The sequence below is a fragment of the Tyto alba genome, unplaced genomic scaffold (assembly GCF_018691265.1).
Source record: "Tyto alba isolate M040663 unplaced genomic scaffold, T.alba_DEE_v4.0 Super-Scaffold_2, whole genome shotgun sequence".
In the NCBI taxonomy this organism is placed as follows: Eukaryota; Metazoa; Chordata; class Aves; order Strigiformes; family Tytonidae; genus Tyto; species Tyto alba.
This window is the reverse complement of record NW_024881282.1, coordinates 31,363,247-31,379,149: the sequence shown is the minus strand read 5'-3', so window position 1 is coordinate 31,379,149 and position 15,903 is coordinate 31,363,247. Positions and strand designations below refer to the sequence as shown.

The 15,903-nt window shown below is 42.7% G+C and overlaps 1 protein-coding gene across 3 annotated transcripts in view; it reads left to right on the top strand.

Annotated features, from left to right (window-relative positions):
• The first annotated feature begins 229 nt into the window (after positions 1–229).
• LARGE1 (LARGE xylosyl- and glucuronyltransferase 1) overlaps positions 230–15,903 on the top strand; it is a 303,034-nt gene continuing 287,360 nt past the window's right edge. For 2 of the 3 annotated variants that reach the window (XM_042791992.1, XM_042791993.1), the window contains exons 1-2: positions 230–1,004; positions 2,999–3,085. The gene's annotated coding sequence lies outside the window, so the exon portion shown is untranslated. The remainder of the gene's footprint in view (positions 1,005–2,998; positions 3,086–15,903) is intronic. The other variant, XM_042791991.1, reaches the window with a different exon arrangement.

Below are 15,903 nucleotides of genomic sequence, written 5' to 3'. Positions count from 1 at the left end.
GCGCCTCCGCCCGCCCAGGCACGGACATGACACAGACACGCAGGCACTGCAGCTGCCGCTGAGCCCCGGGGCAGAGCGGCGGCCGGCACCCCGCTCCCGGTCACCCGCGGAACGGCGGCGGCGGGCAGCCTCGGCCCCGAGACCCGCGGGGGGGCAGCCGGGCGCCGGCGGGGGAAGGCTGGCAGCGGGGAAGGGGCGGGCGGCGAGGGAGGGAGGGAGGGAGGAAGGAAGGAAGGAAGGGGGCAGCCTGGCACTCGGGCTCGGAGGCGGCCGCCGGGCACCGGCACGGAGCGAGCCCGGGCGGAGCGCGGCACCCAGCGGCCGCTGAGGCCGGGCCGGCGGCAGTAGCTACGGCCGCGGCGGTGCCGGAGGGAGCCCCTCCGTGCTCGGCTCCACGGTGCCGGTGACCTTCCCGGGGCTGCTCGCCGCCCGCCAGGCCGGGGCAGGGCCTCTTCTCCCCGCGGAGAGTGTCCACCAGGCCCCGGGGAGAGGACGGGAGGCCGGGCCGGGATCCCCCGTCGCCCCCGGGTCCTTCTGGCCGCCGGCGGGGCCTGTGCGCGGCGCGGCGCGGCGCGGCTCGCCGCCGGGGAGAGGGGCGGGGGAAGGCGAGCGGGACGGACGGACGGACGGACGGACGGACGGGGCCGGGCTGCAGCTCCGGACAGCGCGAAGCGAGGGGAGCGGACAGGCCCTGGAGGGAGAGCGCCGGGCGGAGGAGGAGGAGGAGGAGGAGGCAGCCACCTCGGCGGCGCACCCCGGGAGGAGCGGGGACCTCCCCGCCGCCCTCCTCCAACCTCCTCCCGCCGCCAGCCAGCTCCTCGTCCCGCGGAGAGCGAAGCCGCCGGTGCCGCCCCGGCTGGGACCCGCCGGCTGACACCTCGGGAGCGGCGGGGACGGAGCAGGAGCTGCCCGCCTGGAGCGAAGGCGGGGGAAGGACCGCTTGCCTGGGCGGAGAGGCGGGCGCTGAGCGCCCGTCCCGGCGGCCCGCCAGCCCCCCGGGGAAGGTAAGTGCTTCGACGGGTCGCTGCCGCTTCTTTTAGAGGCGAGAGGCGGGGGGAGGGCGAGAAACAATCGGTGAGTGTCTCCCTTCCAGCAGCCCCGGGGGAGGGGGGCACCCGACATCGGTAGGGTTGGGGTGGGGGGGGGTTATTTCCTGGATTATAATCACCGTCAGGTCTGGAGTTGAAGAGATGCTCGGGCGGAGGCACGCTCGGCGCTCCCCTGGAGCAAAGGGGCACGTCCCCCCGGGCCGAGGAGGGGGTTACCCCGTAACCCCCTCGGCTCGTACTCCGTTCCCCTCGCCAGCCCGCACGGGGGGCTGTTTACCCCGCTCCCCCCCCCCCCCTCCCCTCCGGCCGGGATGCGTTCCCGTTCCGCGGGGGGCTGCGGCGGGGGGGGGGGGGGGGAGCGGGGCCGCCGTCCCGCCGGCTGTGCGGGGAGAGCCGGGGCTGGCGGCCCCGCTTGCCGTGCGGGTGGAAGGGTGTCGCGGCGTGGGGCGCGAACGCCTTGCCCCTCGGCGTGGCTGCCCCGGGAGGCAGCCTGCCCCAACGGGACCTGCCCGCCGGCTCCGGAGTTTCGGTGGGACGCGGGGAGGGTGGTTCCCCCATCCCCCTTGCAGCCTCCCCAGGAAGCGCTCCTTGGGGAAGGCTCCTGCTCTCACCTCCTGTCCGAGAACTGTGTCGTTAAATCATTAATCCCTGCGCACCGGCTGTGTGTAAACAGCAATTTGCGGCCTCTGTGGAGGTGACATGAAGTTTGACAGTGCCTTATGTAACAGTTTTTGGAGAGATTCCTAGCTCTTCCGCTGTGTCCAGTTTTGCTTTTAGGAAGCAAGTGATTCCTCTTTGTAGAGCATCAGACAAGCGATCTTTATTTGTGTTTTCACCTGAGTACAATGTCTTTGCTCTGTTCAACTTGGAACAGGGGTACTGCTAGACCGTAAATAAAGCCTACTTTTTCCCCAACATGGTGTTTCTTTGTTTTTTTGTTTTTTTTTTTTTTTTTTAACTGAAAATTAGCCTGTGGAGGCATCTGAACAGTTATCGTAAGATCTTACCTTTTTGTGTATATATTGTACTTGGGTTTTATAGCACTCTTAGAATTACTACAGGAAACGTTTTTACAGCAGTGATTGTCATTTATGTATTCTGGACGGTATGGATGCCAGGATAGAAGTGACAATGAATCAAATGTCCTTTAAACATTGTTAGCTTTTTTTTTTTTTTTTTTTTTAATACAATTTCAAGTGCTAGAAGGAATGGAAAGCACCGGGCTAAACAAAGTACTATGTTAAAACTAGACCTGGCAATTGCCAACAGGTCAGCACATTTTATTTAATGAAATTTTCTGGATACTGATTAATTTTCTATGTACAACATTTTTTTTTTAACTTGTTCAGAAATAGAAACAGTGGTAAATTAGATAAATGGATTGAAAGGTTGCCTAGTTTCCCTGCAGCTTCTACAATTGGTTGCGTCTTCTACTGAAAAAACCCACAAAGCTTCACACAAAAAGACAGTGTAGTGATTTGCCACATATGGTTTAGACTCCTACTGCAAAGGTACACTAGGGGGACTAGTTTGGGTTGTTTTTTTTTTTTTTTTTTTTTACCCTCATTCAGTGGTGAAAACGCACAGACTATTGTAAAAAGACCTATGAAACGAAGGCTTTTTTCCTTACCTTCTAGAGCACCATCACTACACTGTAAGCTTAGAGGAAAAATTGCATGTATGAACTCAGGCAATGAGTTCAGGGCAGGGGGAATCTTCTAACAAAGTAATTCTGTTTCCTGCAGCAAATGGAGATAGGTTATCAAAGGTTAGTTTAGTCGTGAGAACAGAAGTTAACGAAAAAACCCAAACCCTGAATGTCCTCACTGTGTTGCAGTTTTTTAAAATGGAGAAATGACCAAGGTGGAACAAGTATCCCTAGGCTTTTTGAAAACTGCAAATTGCTGATAAGTGTTCCAAGTTTGAAATGTTAAATTCTTATTGCTTAGGTGTCCTGTGACGGCCCTTGATCAGCAAGGCTGCAAGTCATGTAGAAGCCGCAGTAACTGCAGAGTCTCTGATGGATAACTGGATTGGTAGGTTGTTTTTTATTTTGGTGATTTTTTTGGTCTTCTAATTGCCCGCTCTGGTAGCAGGTTCCTTTTCTCCATCCTGTTGATGTTTACTTTTCACAATTTTTGATTTATGTTGTGTGTTGCATCTTTTCTGTTCAAAGTACGTACCCCCTTCTCAGTTGCTGGTAAGGAAAGCATAGTTTGGAGGTATTTGGATGGCAGTATGTGGCAAGATTTTTTTTTTTTTTTAATCTGAAATATGTGGCAACTTTTTTTTTTTTTTTGTCTGTTTAGATGACAGAAAAAGATTGTAAGTTTTCTCTGGTCTGGAGAAATATGCACTGGCTTTTTTTGAAGGAGCACTGAAAATAGTATTACTAATCTGCTGAATTCTCTATGCCAGCCATTCAATCTAGTACAGTCCTCAGAAAGCCGAAGTGTAGAGAGGTAGTGAAATGACTGCATGTTTGTTGGCAACATAAAGGTCTGTCAGAGGCTTGATCTGAAATTTCAGTGTGTAGGACTTAATATTAGTAAAAGTAGTATTCCTTTGAATGAATTATTTTAGAAAACTGGTAAAACTAGGCATCTCCCATGTGCCCTTAAATCGCTGAAGTGTTCTTAAATATAATGATTTTGAAAGAACAATCCTCCAAACTATTACTTGTGTGACTATTTCTTGCTCAAATGTGTATTTTTTGTTTTTACCTGGAATAAACAGTCAGTTGTCAATAGATCCTTACTGGAATACTCTCTTCTTTCATCCTCTGTCTGATTTTTTTTCGTATGTGTGCCTTTATAAAAGCAATCTTAAAAAAACAAACACACATACAGAAAACCAACTAAACCCCAAGCCACTTTGCCTGACTTTTATAAAGGCTAATAATGGATACATTTCATAATCCGACTACAGAGTCTTTGCACTATATACTAAACTCGATCTACATGCAGACTCCTGTCGGTGCTGACAGGAGTGCTTGTCTAGATCTAGAACAGCATTCCATTTTTTTCCCCTGGCTTGTATGAAAGCCTATGCTAATGAGCTCTTACCAGCTTTGATTGAAGACCTTTCATCATCTGCATTAGAACAAATTAAAAAATACCCATTTTAAGGATATGAGAGCTCTGGTGTATCTATTTTTCCTCTAACCTATATGTGCTGATAACATTAAGATAAAGACGTGCGTGAGAAGAGGACATAGTGGCCGATGCAAGTTTACAGTTGGTTATTTATGAGTTTGCCTCCATTATCTCCAGAATTAGCTGGATTGGTTATTTGCCTAGTTCTGTGGCTAAAGAACTTTCTGAAAAGTAGTTTTGTGTGAGGAAACATACACACACGAGCACATGCACTATTTTTGCTGTTAGTTGTCTGGGTTTGGCTCATCTTTCTTTTTGTAGTCAATGCTAGCTTTAAAAAGCAGTCATTGTTCATTATCCCACACTTGGCATAGTTTAAGAGCTTGAGAGTTAGAAATAGCATCAAGGAAGGTAATTTTACTTTCCCTTTTTTTTTGCTTTTTCATTGGATCACTAGTTTTCTCTTCCTTGGTACACTCACCTGAAGATAAGGGTTAAGAAATGAGCTTTGCACCTCAGAGGGATTCATGACTCTTTGGTGTCTCTTGGCTCTGTATTTGAAGGTCTATTCTGTGTCTTGTCAAAGCTTGTTCAATGCATGTAGAAGGGGAATAGCAGATAAAAAATTCTATTTTATACGGAAGTTGGTGGCTCAAAAATCACGGAAAAAATTGCTAGAAAGGATTATCCCAGCATTGGCACTGACTTTGAAGCAAAACTGCCAAGACTGGAATCCTTGTTTAAGTGCCATCTGTGTCAGAATTAGAAGGAAACTGTGTAAAATAGTTCCATTACCTGTTTTAATTTGCAGATCAGACAGGGTCTGATCTAACAATGCTTACAGTAGTATCCACATCACTGTTCTTTCTGGGATGTAGCTACTATTTCCGCAACAATGGAGTTAACTGGGTGGAAGCTACACTTAAAATTGGCAAGAAGAACCCCAGCAGTGTCTATCAAATGCTATAGCAAAAAGCCAGATCTAATCGCATAAGCCTGATGATGGAAGAAGCTGGAAATCTCAGATGTTACAGGCAGAATGCAGTCTTCCTCACTAACCTCCACATAAGATAGATATGCTTGAAAATAATAAAAAGAGATAGATTACTTTTTAAGGATAGAATTCGCTGACATGCCTCTGATCTCTTGACCAGTGCTACAAGGAGATAGATGCCACCACCACTCTACTGTTCTCCCATGCGGTTTTGAGCATCGATGAGTCATTTCTGTTACTCCGTGTCTGTACCAGTTTTCTGTCCTCAGGGTGTAGTTGCATATGTTGACCCAGACACTGTGCGTGCTACCTGAGGGGGCAGCTAGTCAAGGGTCACATCCATTAACAGTAGCTGGCTTTACTGTTTTCCCAGGTATCTGTGAAAATGACAGATCTCATAAGATTTTTTTGATCTGCTGTTACTTGGCAAAACTGCAAGTAGCAATGCTAGCACCGGAACTGTAGGTTTGTTAAATCAGAAGGACAACACCCATATCAGTTTAAACCCACGTTCACATTCTGGCATTGATATACTTTTACAAGAACACTTATGTTCGGGGGAAAAAAAAATAAAATGTAAAGCACCCCTCTGCTTCCTTCATGAGAAATTTTCTACTGCTTAAAGCTTCCAGGGAAGTTGAGTTATTACTTTCAGTTGCAGCTATCAGTAATTCCTCTAAAGTTTATCCCAGAATGTAATATTTACATGCAAAATGCCATCGTTTCAGTTGTATCATTAGCTTTTGGATTTTATCTCCTGGTAGGCATTTGACAGCGAAGACTTAGGACTAGGAGAAAACTAGAAATCTATGTTGTTGAGCAATCCTTATTTAAATACAGAGAAGAATGAAGGATTTTGTTGTGGGGGCAGGAAGAGGAGAGAAGGGGCAGAGAAGTGAGGGAAAGAAATTGTGGCATTTTATTTAATTTTTATTTTTTTTTTAAAAATATTAAATTCTTTGTTTTATTACAATTTCCAGATGGTCTTTTGTAGTTGCTTAGGGACGTGGGAATGAACCTGTCTACTTGGAGAAAAGAATGCTTCTCATCCTGGAATAAAAAGTGCTATTGAATGGTGAAAGGGGGAGAGCAAGCAGAACTATGGGCTGTTGAAATGAGATGAAGTTTCGACCTGATACTCCTGCTTTTCAACCCAGCTCCTTCTGGCCAGGTTTTACTTTCTTCCTCTCTCTGACTCCCCTGCTGTGCCCCTGAACCTCAGTTGCCTCAGTAATAAATTCCCTTGGTGATTCTCTTCTCTTCTGTCTTCAGTTAATGCTGCTGCTAATCAGTACTGTAAATGGAATTTTATGTTCAGAAATTACTGGACTTCAATATATGAATCTGCTTAATTCAGTATTTTTCAGGCTGAAGGTACTAGAAACAAGAAATGAAAACCAATCATTTTAACATTATTAAATCCCCAATTATATGTTCTTTAGATCATGTTGTTCTTAAGAATGTTAGCTTTCATTTGTTTTCTAACAGAAGGGAGTCCTAGGCTTCCTGTTTTTTATAGAAAATGAACTGACATTAACTCTGAGGCTCTGCAAGCAGCAGTTACAGTCTGTATTTCTGTAGTCTCATCTTTTTTCAATCCTAAAACTGGTTCTAGAGTGTGACTCAGATTTAAACACAAGGAGGTTATCATTCATGTAAGACAAGTCTTCTAAGATAAAATATTGTCTGGCATGCTTGAGAATTCTTAAACAAGATAAAGATGGTTCCTACCACTTTAAAAGGGTACAGCTGCCTGTATTTTTGGATTCTTCAGTGTTAAGTGTACCATACAATTAGATGCTGTTTTATCAAAGTAGAGAAGAAGGAGGTCCCAGTAAATGTGGACATTTTCTGTTGTTGTTATTGGAATACTTTTCAACCTGTGTCCTTGATCTTGGTCTTCTAGAGCTCTTCATTATCAACTACATTTATGAGAAATCTGTTCCTCTTCAGTGACTCTTAGAAGTAGTTGAAATCAGTAGGTGATGATGTTGTAAACAATTTTTAGTACTAGGAAAGTTGCATGTTGACATTAACTTCCACAAAGGAAAAAATGTTCAGTTTAAAGAAATGATAGAAGATCTTAGTTTGGGATGTCTTCTTTCATTGAGATTTATGTTGACAAAATGCAGGATGCTACAAATGGAGAAAGCGGTGGGGCGAAATCAGTACTGATATTGAGTCCACTGGAAGACAGAACCTGCTAAAACAAACCGTTTGGTGACGGGCAGGAAAGGGAGGCTTTTGTACTCAATGTTGTTGCTTTTATACCAAGTTTTTCAGACTACTATCCAGAACACAACCAAACTGACAATTTGGACTATATTATTTATTACCTCAGAGAGCAACAACAAAAAGTACAAACTGAGAATGTTTAAGAAGCAGCTGTCATCGACTCATTGTCCATCAATCTTGCAGGTTCGATGACTTCAAGAAGGAAGCAATGTGTATGAGAATAAATTGAGATCCTTCCACAGTTGCTCTCAGACCTCAGGTGTGGAGAGTATACTGACAGTGGTTTAAGTTACTACCTTTCCTTCCAAACATTGCAGTCTTGCCTCCCTTTTCTTTTGTTCTCACTATAATGCTAGTGCAGCTTAAAGGCTACTAGATTAAAATAGTGGCTTCTAGCAAACTTCTGGGGTCATTCAAACTCACATTGTTTATATTAGTGATGCAGATCCTTCATTACTGGAACACCTCCTTTCCATATGAAGGCATTCCATGGCCAAAATCAGATTACTCTCGAGCTGGTTTGGACAGTGGAGAACCATGCACAGTACTGCCTTGCAACGTGGTTATCAATATTGGAATTTACATCTCTACTGTTGGTACCCAGAGCCTTGCCTCTTGCTTTAGTATGCCCCGTTGGGGCATTTGGACATAAAATCTCAAGTTGTTCATACTGCTAGTGGCCACTGCTCTCACACCAGTGCTCACACCTGGTACCTGAAGTATATCAAACTGCATCATATACTGAAAACATCTGAAATAATGTTTAGTAAGCTTACTTAGATCTTGATTTATGTTACAATCACAATGTGAATAAGTGTGCGCAGTTGGTGAATGGGCTGAGAAGAAAGATATTTGTAACATTTTTTCTTCATCAAGATGAGCAAAACCAGTAATGTTGTGCCACTAGTGTGTAAGAAACTGATGACAATATTTTTTATATGCAGAGTAACTTTTCAATTCTCTAGGCTTAGGCATGTTGTTGAAATAAATCCATAGGTTCTTGAATGCTTACAGAGCAGGTTAGAGTGAGGAAAATGACATTGTAGAAAGGTAAATTGGTGCACTGCAGGTGAAGTGATTTGAGCAAAGCTGCCCAAGTGATTAGTCAAAAAGCAAAGAGCAGAACTCTGGTTTCCTGAAAGATTCACTGTCCTGTGCTTTAGGCATATGAAAACACCACTGTCTTTAGCAAGAACTATTGCTCAATATAGTTGTGCGTTAGGTGATAAAACCAAGTCTCTGATGCTACTTGACATATAACAATTATTTTTATGTAATTATGCAAAATATATGTGCGTCTTAAACAAAAGAAGTTAGTTGACGACTGGATAAATGACAAAATAAACGCATCATAGTAGAATTTACAGACATTCTTTGTTGATTTAGAGGCAATGCTGTGACCAAAGGAAGAAAAAAATGTGTTCTCAAAACCAGAAAATAGTACAACATTTAAACGAGAAGGAAATAGGAGAATGCTTGAAAGAGTAAATAAGGATATCTTGGTCTTTAAAGGTTGTAAGTTAGTGTTCTTTAAATATATGGAGATTTATCTATGGCCAGGTGGTGCTAACAACCTGGAGAGGGATACTGGCACAGGCCACTGCTGTTTAGCAGAAGTCACCATAAATGAACATTAAGGAGACCAGATTCTCTGCTGAATTATTGACACATGCTAACTGGGCTAAAAATGTGGCACTTTTATTGATGACATAATTTGATACCAGTTTTGACCAGCGATAAGCAGGGGCAGGTACAGCATCTGTCTGAATAGAAGACTACTGCTTTGTTTGTATGGCATATATCCCACTGTGCTGCTGGGCAAATTTGTTAAGGGTGAAGGATTGGAGAGAAATGGAGGAGAGAGAGAGAGAAACAGCACTGAGGTAAATCCATATTCAACAGGTGTCTGAAGGTGGTGTAGTGTGATACTGAACAAATTTTTCAGATGTCCTTTTTGTTCTAAAGCTCTTAAAATTTTTCATAGGCGAGGCTCTTTCCTTTCTGTTCTCAGACTAAAATGTATCGTATTATACATCAGTAATAAAGATTTCTGAACCTGCAGTTAGTATCAAGAATTCTCTGAAATAACTAATTTTGCAACATATGGGGGGTTTTCTGTGTTTGAGTTTTGTTCCTGTTTCATTTGTTCGGCAGTTGGACATTGGTATATTGAGAAAGGCTTGAGTCTGAATTTTTTTCTTTCTTCTTTTTCTTCTTTCTTCTCCTTTTCTCCTAGGCTTTCATATTTTAAGTTGCCATATACAAAGGTAATATGATTTGGTAAAACATCTTGACTTTTCTGAATGACATAGTGGAACTGTGAATGTAGTATAGAAAGCATTTATTTATTCATGTTACTAAAATGCCTAGAAGTCTTGGTTGAGAGAGGGCTGCCTTCATGTTGGGTGAAGCACAAATACATAGACTCTCTGTGTACCTTGAGGGTACTTCATGGAAGAGGAAGGCTGGTATAAAACAGCAATATAAACACTGGTGCATGGCTGGAAGTTTTCTGACCCAGCAGTGCCTTCAGGGAATCACAGAATGGTTGAGGTTGAAAGGGACCTCTGGAGGTCATCTGGTCCAGCCTTATTTGCTCAAGCAGGGCCACTTCAAGCAGGTTGGCTTTTGAATATCTCCGAAGAGGGAGATTCCACAACCTCTCTGGGCAGCCTGTGCCATTGCTCAGTCGCCTTCACAGTAAAAAAGTGTTTCCTGATGTTCAGAGGGAACCTCCTGTGTTTCAGTTTGTGCCCATCGCCCCTTGTTCTGTCATTGGGCATCACTGAGAAGGATCTGGCTCCATCTTCTTTACCCCTTCCCTTCAGATACTTGTTTTTGACATCTCTCACCAGTTTCAGCTCCAGGTGGGTTCTGGCTTTCCTGACTGCATTTCTGCATGCTCAGGCAGCATCTCTCTATTCATCCCAGGTTACCTGTCCCTGCTTCCACCTTTTGTATACTTCCTTTTTCTGTGTTTCAGTTTTGCCAGGATCTCCTTGTTCATCCATGTAGGCCTCCTGGAATTTTTCTCTGACTTCCTGTTTGTTGAGATGAATGGTTCTTGAGCTTGGAGGACGTGATCCTTCAGTATCAGTCAGCTTTCTTGGACTCCTCTTCCCTCTGGGGCCTATCCCATGGGATTCTTTCAAGCAGATCCCCGAAGAGACCAAAGTCTGCTATCCCGAAGCCTAGGGCTGTGATCTTCATTTTTGCCCTGCTCCCTCCTCTCAGGATCCTGAATGCCACCATGGTCACTGTAACTTAAGGCTGCCTTTGACCTTCATGTCCCCAAGGAGGCTTCCGTGTTTGTAAGTATAAGGTCTAGCCCAGCACCTCTCATTGTTGGCTTCTCTATCACTTGGGTCAGGACTTTGTCATCAGTGCTCTCCAGGAACACCCTGGATTGCTTATCCCTGGCTGTATGGTCCTTCCTGAAGGTATCAGGGTGGTTTAAGTCCCCCATGAGGACCAGAGCCTGTGAATGTGAGGTCACTTCTACCTGTCTGTGAAGGGCCTCAAGCACTTGTTCTTCCTGGTCAGGTGGCCTACAGCAGATTCTCGCTGCAATGTCACCCCGTGCTGGTCTGCTCTTTAATCCTTACCCATAAGCTCTCAGTTAGCTCATCATCCATGCCCAGACAAAGCTCCATGCCTTTCAGCTGCTCTCTCACATAAAGGGCAACTTCACCTCCTTGTCCTTTTCCATTGCAGCACTCTACTCATGCAAGCCATCCCACCATGTCTCCATCATCCCAACAGGATCATAGCCATGAAACTGCACACAGATCTCTAATTCCTTGCATTTATTATCTTTGTGTTTATTCATGAAAAAAAAAAAAAATCCACAAATGATGGAAGCAATTCAGCTCAAAGCACTGTTTTTGCCAATATAACTGTGACTACTGTGGCAGCTTCTGCTAGCCAAGTTACGTCAATCAACAGTCACTCTTCACACTGTCAACCAACATAGCTGGGGTGTCAGAAATTCCCAAAGCGAGAAACCATTCCTGCCCAAAAATGCTTACAAAAAACAGAAGTAAGGGTGTGCTGAAGTGTTTGAAAACTGATAGATTGTACTTTCCTTTTTTTAATTTTTTTTTTTAGATTGTACTTTTAATCTTCACAATTTGTCATTTGAACAGTACTGGCTTATATATTGATGGCTTTGTTTGTTAAAATGTTTTTGGAAAAAATAATATGTGTATTCTGTGTTGTGATCCACTGGAAGCAGCAACATGTAACAGTTCTGAAAAAATTCACTGTAGTTCTGGGTTACAATGGGTTTTATCTGTCAGGTTACATTGGTTTTTAATTGGTGTGCTATTTTAAATATGTTTTTATGTTTGACCTGAAAGTGCTAAAACAAAATCTTACAGTAGTATTTAACAGCAATTTTTTGGACTAACCAGAAAGAAACCTTTAGCAGGATGGAGACAGATCCCACTGCACCTGTCATATGATGGTAATTTATGAAGGTGAAATCCATCTAACATGGCAGGAACCGAGTCATTCATCACAGGTAGCAAGAAATCCAAGTTCCCTTGTGTTTTTGTGTCTTTTTCTTTACCTGTATTCACTATGCATATCTGAGTTTGTGATACATTTTTGATCACCAAGAACTCATGCTATTTGGACTGAGTCAGGTATAGCTATCATTTTTAGGACTTGGTATCTTTGATTAATCAGAACAAAATGGAGTTTCTGGTGAAGTTTTAGTAGATTCAGCATTGGAATTCTAGCAGACCAGAGAAAATATTATTAAGAGTAAGAAGCATTTTTAGGAGCTGTTTACAATGCCTGCTTCAATCTCTGTAGTGAGAAATCACTCTCTAATTGTTCAGGTTCTCAGGTCCATTTTCGAATCCTCTCTGCTTTTAGCCCATGAGATTGTTAGATGATACCCTCTAATGTTTTCAGATAGATATTCATGTCAGATGTTGACCTGGCAGCCAACTTCCATGCTTTTTTTTTTTTTTTTTTTTTTCCTCCCCCTGACTTGAACTGTTACCTGAGTTGATGGTGGAAAGCCAGTGCACATTCTCACCAGTAACCAGGCCTGCTAAACTAGGCTGAACAATGGGAGGACATGTAACCCGTGCTCCTTGCTCTTAACCAGCTTCTGTTCCTTTCTCTATCAAGTTCAAGAGCCTAATTTTTCACGGCCTTGCTCAAAACCCTAGTGGGAATGTTTCTGCCAGGTTCACAGGGCTTCAAGCTGGGCCTTTAATGAACTGAACATTAAATACTGAAGTGAAAAACTTTGCCATTACTTCTTTACTTCTCCTATGAGCTGTCTCACTGAAATCAGTGCTGCTAATAGTGGAGCGAGTGAGGTACTAACCGATATAGATGAGGACCTGTCAGTCCTGCTCTTTGAGATTGGCTCTCTATCCATTACCTACCAGTGTTTGCTGTGATGGAATACTGGCAAGCATACGGTGATGCTTCTGGATGATACAGAGTTCTCAGCAGAGATCCCAGCATTGGTCTACGTTAGTAATATTAGACACCCCAAATGAATATGAATGTAGCAGATAATGCATTGTGATGAATCTCTTTGCATAAGTCTTTCCTGTTAGCTGTGGCTAAAGGGCCACAAAGCACCCTAAGAAAAGAAAATGGAATTCAGCAGGGCATGTAATGGACAAACTTAAACAAATTACAGCTTTATATCTAGCATTTTGACAGTGCTGGGCATATGTGCCTTTGGAAATGCACTGATGGGAACTGCAAAGGAGAAACGCTTTATTCTCAATAAGGATATGAAAGCTTTTCTTATGGTGGTATAGAGTAAAATAATTTTGCAGACTTAATTTAAGAAAAGCAAGAGGAATTCCAGTTGGAAAAGTATGAGTGTTGAAAGTAACCCAGGTCTACCAGGATCTCTCAGTGTACAGTAGTGTAGTATTCCTTTGCTGTCCTAAGTACTGCAGAACCTCTTTTGATGCGTCACTAAGATGGGAATGAAACCACAGTATGCAAAACTGAAATATCAGCCAGCCATCCGTCCATTTTGCTACCAAATTCTGCATCCTCTTTTCTTGCCTCCTTTCACTGAAACAATGGTTCTTTTATATCTTGGCACGTTAATGTTTGCAAAGTGTTTTTGAAAGATGAAATGCACCAGAAAGGTGCTAAGTATTCTTGCTTTCATTTAGAACTAATTTTCATTCAAGATGTTCTTGTCATGGCTTATACTTGGTGTGAAAACTGGAGGGGATGCTGTGATTTTAAGAATTTTGGGCTTACTTGTTTTGCTGGCAGAACACAAATATAGATATGTGAGGTTTTGCTCTAATTCTGTGGCTTAAGAGTAGCTTTTTGATGCAGACAAGGATCTGTATTCTAGAAGCTGCTTTGCTAAGCGCTGGCATAGAAGTGTATCTGAGATTACTTGTTATATCTAGAATGCAGATTCGGATGTGCTCAGTGCATTTAATTTATCTCTCTAAGCATCACTGAATGGCCAACGTGCTGTCATACTTGTAGGGTTTTTTCTTTCCTCTCCCTGCATGTCTGTAACTAACAAGTAGGCTGAAGTTTTGGATTCTTAGATATTTATTTATTTAAAAACATTGAGGATTCAAATAAAGCAGAGATTCTGTACCCAGGCTTGGCACAGTTAGTGCAAGATTTCTTGCCGTTGTTAAACTACAGATGGGAGGAAGAACCTAATTAAAACACTGACACGTTAACTCTCTGTCCCATGTTTATATATAATAAAGCAAAAATCAGTGGATGCTCTGGATCTATTAGGAAAAACTTCCTTTGAGGTCAAGGAAAGTATGGTATGTTACATAGTCAAAATTTTCACGTTAAGGTCATTAACTCCTATGAAATTATTTAGAATAAATGGTGATCTGTAGACAATTTCTAAGGTTCTTAATTCTTGATTGACTAGGAAATGCAGACATATATGTTATTTTTCCGTGTGCATCTGAATAACATTCAGGGGTTCGCAAACTGAAACCACTGATTTGAAATAAAGTATAAACTGATACAAGTCTAATTTCTATAAATACAATTTAGGAAATTGTATTAGGCATGTTGCAGAGCCACTGAGCTTGGTTCAACTATATAGGGATGTAATCACGTGACACCAGCTGACTTGAATTTTGGAACAGGACTTGACTACATGATACTAAAAAGCTCCAAGAACTGTTTTCTTTGTCTCTGAGTGGTATTCATTACCTCTTAAGTTTTGCCTTCATTAGTTGTCTTTATTCAAGTGCTTATTTACTTACCATAAGAAGCGAGGGCTTACTTCACAGGACAAATGAAAGATTTAGATGGTGTTATATCTCCATGCATCTTTTCAGTATAACGGGAAATTTCATGTCATAAGGAGAACATTTCCCCCTGTGCAAATGTGAAATTGTGTTGTAAATGAAATCTCTTAATTACTGCTCAGCATTGCTAAGATTTTTACTTGAGTCAGCAACTGCCTTGCTGAAGAGTACCATAATTTTGAAACAAAAATTTGGGACTGAAGATTTTAAACCAATTTCTTCCTCATCATTAAGAGAATAGTGGCTTAGCAGCTAAGAAGAGCATTCTGGTTTTATAAAAAATATTCAAGTTCATGTATTAGTAGATTAGAACCTCATGTTCATGTTTCTCCTCCACCTCCTCACTGGCTCTCTCACTTCTGGTTTTGGTTCTAGTTTTTGGACCCTACCTTTCACCTTTGGAGCTGCATTTTTTTACTAATCAAGTTTTGATCCATATTTTGGATCAAATGTGTCTATGTGTGTCTGGGAAAGAAGGGTTGCCTTGAGACCAAATGTTTGTGGTTGCTAACTGCAAAAAAAAAAAAAAAAAAAAGTTGATGGTAAGCTAGGTGTTTCAGGATGCTTTTAATTTATGCATGAAAGTGTATTCTGAAAAGGGTTCTTAGAAATTGAGGAGTGTGTGTATGTCTGTAGTGATGTGTAGTTTCAGCAGAGGTGAGATGGTATGATGACCTGTATAATATTTATGGGCTACTTGGTGAAATCTTTTAATTGTCTGCTTAGGGTTGCATAGAACATCAATTTCTCATTTTATCTGGAGTCCAGGTTAAAATCCTAATTTGTACTTGTGCAATCTTAATTTGTACTATGTATAAATTGAGCAATTTTCCTTAACTCCAGTCTTCATTTTGAGTTAGACGGTGAGATTTTTACACACTGTTGTCTGTAATGAATGTTCTGAATATTGTCAGTGAAACTGGTGGTGTTACTTGGGAGTGATTACTCCCCTGTTGCACGCCCAAAAGTCTGGTCACTGCCGATTGCTATACTTGTCCTGTTTCCTCTATGCTTTAGCTATATTCCCCTGTTTTAGCCACGTGTTTTCCTTAATTGTACCTTTGGATTGTGTGAGTACCTTGGCACAGTCATAGTTACTTCGTTCGGCATTTGCACCGTGGTTAGCACAGGAAAACCACGGGTTTTTGGTGGTGCCTGGCAACCACAGTCCATAATGCCCAGTACAGTGCTCAGTAATTAAGGCATTACACAGTTGGACTAGACTGGCATGACTCATT